Here is a 9,110-nt window from a genome sequence, read left to right on the forward strand (position 1 = left end):
ATTTCCGATATACACAGTCTCGCGAGCTGGAGATAAAAGTTTTTTTTTTTTCTTTTTTCTTTTTTTTTTTTTTTTTCTATATAACGTTGCCATTTCTCGCTTTTAAGGCATTGAGTTTGTAAATCAAAAATTCGTTAAAGTTTTACAAAATATAAAATCTATAATAAAACAAATTCCAAATTTGGGATTTCAGATGCCCATATTCGCAGTAGGATTTCGTCATTCAAAATTCGATGGCTCTATGTACCATTGTTTTATCACAATGCGAGAAATAGACAACCATTTATGCAGATTTTTCATTATTTAATTTCTTCAAATATAATGCAGGACTCTAACATTTTATGGCAACAGTTTGAAAAGTGAACCGACGTTTATGAGTCCGATGCAAAATCGCAAAACGAAAACAATAGTCCTTCAGGGACAAAGCCCCTTTGGACTAAAAAAAAAAAAAACCCAAAAAATCTACAAAAAAATTTAAAAATTAAAAAAAAAAAAATAAAAAAAATATGATGAAATCATAAAAGTTAATGTCATCTCAACTATTCGAAATGTCTAAACTATTCTACAAGGGGTAGGGCCTTCGGCCCAGGTACCCTGGTGTACCGAAGCACCGTTCCACTAGGTTTTGTCTTGAACTGGTCTGTTTCTATGGATATATCATGTAGCGGTCATCGCTACATTGAGATTGGACTTTTAAACAACTTACTTAGAGAGAAGAAATTTGAACGTTTCTATATTTGGGATCTGAATTGGCTAAATTTTCGTGCAGAACTGTATAACTTTATAAATCAAGTCTCCGAAGAAAATTTAAAAAAATACTTCTCATTTAAATATTTATATTAAAGATCTTACTATCTTAATAGTGGATATCTGTAAGAAAAATAAGAAGATGAACAAATTTAAGCAGAGCAACGCTCTGGGTAAACAGGTAAATTGGTGGTCCGGAAAACTGGCTGTTTTAAGAAGTCAAGCTCAACTGTATCGAAGAAAATTTCGGAGATGTTATAATCGTATAGAGAAAAAATTATTAAAAGATTCAATATAAGAAGAAATTAGCTGAATATAAACGAGAAATTAACATTATTAAAAATTGTGCTTGGGAACAACTATGTGATACTTTGAATATTCATCAACCTTTTGGTATTCCTTACTATATTGCTGTTAATAAATATAAACGAGCTTTACAAATTTCCTTTTTGAAATATCAAGATGAGTCTTATACTAAGAATATAGATAAAACAGTAAATTACCTAATTACAATATCACTTTCCTTGCGATACTACTTATGGTGATCTAGCATGTCATTATCAATATAGATCAGATTGTAGGATACCTCCAGAAACCATAAATGATTATGATTTTACTTTGGATGAAATGGAATTTACTCTTAAAAAGTTAAATAAAGGAAAAGCTCCTGGTAAAGATGGCCTGATAATGGATATTATTTTACAAATCTTTGAATGCAATGAAAAGTTCTTTGTAGCTATTCTGAATGAAAATCTTCGGAAGGGGATTTTTCCTGAATGTTGGAAAGAGGCTTATTTGGTTTCGTTCAACAAAGAAAGGATAAAGAAGATCCTTCCTCTTTACGCCCCATTTGCTTACTGCCTTCTTGGGGCAAGGTGCTGGATAAACTCATGACACAACGGTTACAATATTATTTATTATCAAATAATTTTTTAAATAATAATCAGTTTGGTTTGATGTCGGGTGAAAGCACTACCCAGGCTATAGATAATTTAATTTCTGGCATCCTTCGAAATAGAAGGAATGGTGAATATACTGCAATTTTATCCTTAGATGTAAAGGGCGCTCTCAACAATGTTTGGTGGCCAATTTTATTAAAGGAATTTAAAAATATGAAATGTCCAAGAAATATCTTCTTATTAAAAAGTGATTTTATGAATGAAAGAAAAGTTTCCTTATATGATGATAATAAGTGGCATCACAGAAATTAGCAAAGGGGTTGTCCCCAAGGCTCAAAATCTGGTCCACTTTTGTGGAATATTATTGCTAATATAGCTTTAAACATAACCTTACCACAAAATGTTAGTATACAAGCTTATGCAGACGATTTTGTTTTATTGGCCACAAGAAGTGGTGGCCATACTATTGATAAAGCTTTGTTTCGCCACTCAAAAATTGGAGAAGTGGTCTTTCCATGTTAAACTCAAATTTGATCCAAAGAAGAGCTTTCTTTTGGGTATTGCCAAAACTAATACTAGATCAATATATGTTAGGTGCAAACTGTATGGACAACCAATTAGAGTTTCTAAGAATATCAACTATTTGAGCATTACGATCGAGGAAAAGCTCACTTTTATACCTCACCTAGATCAAATAAAGATCGAATGCACTCATATTCTTAATATACTTAGTAAACTGAATCACCAAGGTAAAGTTCTTAAGAGTTTATATAAAAGAGCTATTGAGAGAAAGATCTTGTATGCATGTGGCGCATGGTGGACTGGAACGGTCCGAATGCGTAACAAAATTTTACAAATTCAAAGAATCGCTTTATTGAGGATTACTAAGTGTTCTAGAACCGTTTCCACAGTACCTCTTCAGATTTTGGCTGGATGTCCTCCGATCGATAATTTAGCGGAAAAAGAATATGGCATCTGTAAATTAAAAGCTGCTAATAAAAATGTTGATTGTTTCAGTGAGATCTTCTCAGTTAAAGAGTTTGATTTTGGAAAAGGTTTCGACAGTCATCCAGCTTTGTTGAAACGGTTGAATTGGCATAAAGGCCTCCCCAATATGACAGGCTACACGATTTTCACAAATGCATCTAAATTAAATGGTCTGTGGGGGCAGCCTTTTGTGTGTTCTCATATGAGAAACTAAGCTTACAAAGGAAATGTAGACTTTCTGACAATGTCTATCAGGCAGAGTTAGTGGCCCTGCGAGAGGCCTTGTATTGGCTTATTTCTAATTCTGCGATAGATCTTGTGGAAATCTAAAGTGACTGCGAAAGTGCAATTGTTTCAATTACATGTGTGAAATCCTTGTTGAAACGAAAAATTTTGACTTTATGGCAAGCAAAGTGGAATGACCCAGATTCTAAACAAAGATTCACTTTATAATTTAATCTGAATTGTAAGTGAGAAAAGATGCCTAAGTGACAAGTATTTAAACCAAGCTTTGACTAATCTTGGACACTTTTTTTCCCCTTTTATTATAATAGCTTTTTGATTAAAAATTGTGCCTGTCCATGTGCCATAAGTAATGTCGATATTGAGCACCTGTTGTTTAGATGCTCTTCTAAGAATAATATTGTTCTAAGATTTATTCCAGATGTTGCTAAATTTAATACTCTAAAGGATCCAAGTAAAAATACAGTGACTAAATTGAAATTTCATAAACTATGTATCTGTAAATGAAATGAATTTATGTATTGACTGTGCTTAAAATTTCCCTGTCTGTTTAAAGGAAACCTAGAATGTTTATGATATTCAGTTATTTTATTTCTTTGCATATGTAACATATTTTTATGCATGCAAGTAACATGTGTTATATTTTACAAAGTATGTAATAATGTACTTTTGTTGGTGCAGCTGGTAAATCTCACCAGCTCCTAGACTTTAAGTTCATATTTTAGTTGTATATTCTATTTTAAATTTCAGGTAGTAAGGTGGTAGTTCTACTGCTTAATGGGCCTGATTGAGGCCTTGTTATAGATCTCAATGTTTTTTTTAATTAAATAGCTCCACTAAGCCCTGTTAAGCCTCTAATGGCGGTACAGGAAGTTCAACCAATCATACAATTATACTTTCAAATAAAGACATAGTTTAGAATGAAAATTCTAACCTAGTGTTTCCTTGATAGCAATTTATATCAAAGTTTGAGTTACCACACATTTCAGATTTGCAATTATGTCCAAGACTGTGTTCTAGAATTTTATGTGAGAGAAATTGCTCATCTAAATAATGTTTCGACGCTATATGTATCAGCTCCACTACCCAGGAATTTTTCAACTATGAACAACATTTTTTATCTTCAAAAGTATGTCGGTTAAAGATTCCAGGAACAATTAAACTTAACAGTAAATTTTAAATATTGACGTAAAATTTTTATGAACATTTATAAAAACCAGATTTTAAAAAATGTATTATCTAATGAAAAATATGCAAGACTGAGACAGAAACAAAGAATCACAAATGTTCACATCATCTTCAAAGAACACATATTGTAAAAGTTAGGCAGTTTACTTTTCAATATCTTGAATATGTCTTTGCTTGCTATGATTTCCTTTTATTCCTTCATTCCACTTTTATCTCTCATACAGGCCTTTTTAATAATGAAAATTAATTATTAATAAGTGTCCTGTAAAACAGGCCTCTGCAGAAAATTTTAAGTGGATTGAAGACAAGTAATTAAATCAATAAAAGCTTATTTAATTTTTAATTCAGGAAAGATCGCAAGTAGAATATGGAGGTGCATCAAATACAAAATTGCATGTACTAAACGGGCACTTTACATGCATTTCTAAAAAAAAACAATTACAATACGGTCATATGCCCCATCCGCGAATGCTTCTGCTCCTGGATTCCAGTTTTTAAAATATAGTAACCTTAATTTAAATAAATGTGGGGCCGAAGTTGAACGCCACATGGCGCTGGTTATTCGATCTGATGTGTTCGTTTTCAGTTAGCCTTAAGAAGTGTTGGACGAACGGTGATGATCACATTATGTTAAAGAAGTAAACTGAGTTTATTGTAATATATGTATATGATTTAATGTAATTAAACTTGTTGTCCGATGTAAAAAAGCTCCGCAGATTTATACCACCTACAAGATACCCTTACATACATATAACAAATAAAGCTTAATAAATTTGATAATTCATTTCGAACTTCTGAGGAAAAACAAGGGGTAGGAGATCAAAATATCACCTAAATTTACTTAGTTTAGCAGAAATCTAAAAAAAAAGTGCTCATCCATTTAAGATTACGATTTTTTATTATCCCATGATTAATCTTTACAATGAATCATAATCAGTGACAAAATTCTGTTTCCATTTTTATACAATTATAACGGTCAAATTTAGATACAACTTATCTTGAAAAAAGATTTTAGGATGACAAGTACATTCAAAATATTCAAGCTAACAAATACGATTCGAAAGACAACACTTCAAAAATATCAGACAGCTTCCTAGCATCCGACATATTGAACAAATGATCACATTACTATTCATGAATGAACATGATAAATATTATTTCATTACTTTGCAGTCCTATTCTTTTACAGTACTCTTAGTTAGCGTGGCTCTTTTACATATCTTAGAAAAAGAAGTATTTGTTACATTTCTGGATATCCACTTAAGAGGAAAAAAAAATTCTTTCCTGGACACAGTCAATCCCTACATCAATGTTATACAATGTAAAAAATATTGCCATACTTCTTTTTTTAATTTTCGCTGTACTATTTACATTCGAGATTTAAATTGCTGAAGGTATAGAGATGATGAAAATACCTAGATTTGCTCCAAATAGCTTCACTTATACCAACAGTTACCGTTTGGAAATTTTTTACTTATTTTTCTGCTCTTTTAACATGGTTAGTCACAAAGTTTATACAAACTCTTAACACACAAAACTACCTCTGTATTTGAAAACACTGGAAAATACCAAAATATTTAACATTAATCTTTGTTTTGAAGCTGTGGACGGCAACTTTACTTTGGAAAAGAAGTAAAATGTTATTTTGGTAAAAATATATTTACGGGTGCCCCTTGGCGAAAATTGGGATTTTTGGCGGTACATGGATACTGAGTTTTGCAATTCTTCGAGTTGTTATTTTGGCTTTGTGTAGCAGCGACACAAAGACAAAATAACAAGTCAAAGAACTGCAAAAACTCTGTAGCCATGTACATGAACACATCGGCCTATTTTCACTCAAAAAAAAAAAAAAAAAAAAAAAAAAACACCAGAGAATTGCATAAACTTGGCATTGTCCCTCGACTCACCAGAGAATTGCATAAACTTGGCTTTGTCCATGTTAACATTGATCTATGTTCACTTAAAAAGTCAAAGGAGCACTCAACAATATATATATATATATATATATATATAATCTCAATAAACTACATTTTAAATCAAGCAATCAACATAAAAAAGGAAATTCATTTTAGCGCTACATAAAGGAAATATCCACATACCTTATTTAAAAATTTCCCTTTCTTCAGTCAAACAAAATTCCTTAACAGCATCCAAAAACTTCCTAAAATTATCTGAACTAAAATCTGTATACTGATGACGCCACATAAATTCACAAAAATAAGAGTAAAAAATATCCTCCGTAGTGCTGGTAACCTCCAACGTTCAATCATGCTCATTTCCTTTCAACAAACAGGACACTTATAATGGCTTCCAAGTAAACCTTTATTTACACACACTCAATTAATGTTCTCTTCCCCTTCCAAATCGTACAGAAGCTTCAAATTAATCTTTCCACATTCAGATATTCTACCACTTAAACCACAAAGCAAGCAATGTACTTCCTAACCAACACACACCGCAAGCCCTTGCAAAACTTTTCCCATAATTTAAAATTTACCGCAATCATGCACCAACCAATTTCGTCATAATATGGTTTCGATAACATTCAACTACTCAGGTTGAATGTTATAAATGAAACAACTTTGCGATAAATGAAATAAATTTGTGATAATACAAGGGTTCTTTTTTCAATCTACTCTAACCATTATTTTTATAATTAAAACTGTAAATTTTAAGATTTTAACAATAGGATATTATAAGCTTTATTATTGTAATTGAATTTTATGATCTGCATTCAGCAAACTACTTTGATGTTAGCTCTAGGATATTTCTGAGAGCAAACTGCTTTAAGGCACAAGCTGTCTACTTTAGTTATTATTTACAACATTAATATCAGCATCTTGGTTAATATGATTCAGAAAGGGGAAGAGAAAAAAATTTCAAAGAAAGAAAAGTGAAGAGAAAAAATGTATGCAAGGTGAATGCACCCAAGCGATAAATGTTTACGATAACAATTAATGTTTTGGAAAATGAAAGGAATTATAAACAATCTGAAAAAGTTCACTTATCAGGCAAAAAATTTAGTTATCCCCATACACTCTATCAGTTAACATCAAACAAATTATTAAAGATAGATCATTGCATATCGAAAACAAAGGTTGAACCATGGACAAGACACTATGTTGTTCGGTTATTTTAATTTAAGGTATTATTCAATTTATTAGAGAATCAGGGACTTACTAGTAATTAATAAACTGAAACTGGGTACATTTTATTGCATTCAATACCAATGCATTTCAAATAATAATATGCAAAATTAAGACAGCATCAAAATGAAATATCATTTTGCTTCTCTCTTAGTTTCAATTTTATCTTAGACAGCTAATTTTTCAATTATTTTCTTTTGGTAGTTTTCATGCAAAAGATTTTTTATTAGCCTTAACTTGTAAAAAAATTTTTTTCTTCACTTCTAGTTATTATTTCATTGAAGTCAGAAGCAATTTAACACCTCATGCAGCTATTTTATTAATCATCTACAGTTTATATTTTTCTGTTTACAAAATATTTTCCTTTCACAAAAATGCTTCAAAAGTCAAAAACAATGTGCTGACCTTCATTCTGCAAGAGTTTTGTTCTTGAAAGTAGACAAATCTAAGGTACTGCTTGTCTCTGAGAGGAGCTATGGTGTACCCTACTATTTGTGTAAGATTTTACAGCCATATATTATTGAGAGTTCCCCCCTCCAGTCAAAATCTGATAGAAAAAAGCATTACTATTCGGTTAGAGTAGAGTCAGTTAGAAACGTGCTTCTTTTTTTCAAGGGGGGGGAGGCACCAAGTGTTGCCAAGTATAAAATTATGAATAAATTTTAAATTACGTCCAAAGGGGCATTTTTGTAATGTTTTGTGTGTTACCTTTATTTACTAAATATCATGCTCTTTGCAATTAAACCATAAAATTCAGTTCAATAAGCAATGTTGCAAAATAATTTTAAAATGAGCATATCTTTAGAATTTCCGATACACAGTTCCACAGGCTGGGGATAAAAAGGTTCCCCCCCCATAGAGTGTTGCCATTGTTCACTTTTAAATCATTCAGTTTGCTACTAAAAAATTCGTTAAAGTTTTAGAAAATATGAAATCCATAATAATAAATATTCCAAATTTAGTCTTCCACATGCCCTTTTTTGTAGGAGGATTACGTCATTCAAAATTTGATGGCTCCATGTACAGTTGTTTTATCACAATGCGAGAAATAAACATACATTTATGCAGAATTTTCATTATTTAATTTCTTCAAATATAATGCAGGACTCTTAACATTTGGTGGCAACAGTTTGAAAAATGATTCACCATTTATAGCGATTCAATGCAAAATGAAAACAATAGTCCCTCAGAGACTGATAAGAGAGACCCTTTGGACTAATAAGAGAGTTCAAAAACTTAAAAAAAAAAAAAAATTATTTGTGTAAAAAGTAATTTTATTTTCAAATTTCCTAATTCTTAAAGAAAATAAATTTCTCTTTTTAATTTTTTAATCTTAAGTATTCTATACATAAATAAAAAATTACAAAATGAAATTTAATCTAGACAGGTGGCATAAAATTACAAATATCATTCAATATTATCGAAAAAGTTTCAGTGTTTGAATATAAGTGACACCAGATAAATTCTATCAACTAAATGGTGGGCAGCAGCATCCTGCTGAAATTTATTTCTCATTTTTTCTCTTTTTAGCACTACTCCACAGTTTAGGTATGCTATCCGGTTTCAGGGCCTAAAAAATTATAACTGTGATTCACAGTGAAAATTCAGCAACTCTCTTTCTTATATCCTTTCTAGCAGTGCAAAAATATTATGCTGTCATCAATGTTGTAGCACAATGATCGGGAACGGGGACCAGAAAACATTCTTTGCTTTCCCGGCATAAGCCTCCAAATACCCAGTGTTCCATAAGGACATATCCAATTTTTTTTTTTTTTTAAGACTTTTGTCTATTTCAATGATTTTATTGGTTCACTGATTTTAGTTTTTTAGGAGACATCAAACTATTTGTACATATCTCCCTTAAGTAGTTATCCCAATCTACTGTCATAATGGCTGATTT

This window comes from Stegodyphus dumicola, chromosome 3, assembly GCF_044657685.1.
Source record: "Stegodyphus dumicola isolate Sdum_Otavi_A_Nest chromosome 3, ASM4465768v1".
NCBI classification, from domain to species: Eukaryota; Metazoa; Arthropoda; class Arachnida; order Araneae; family Eresidae; genus Stegodyphus; species Stegodyphus dumicola.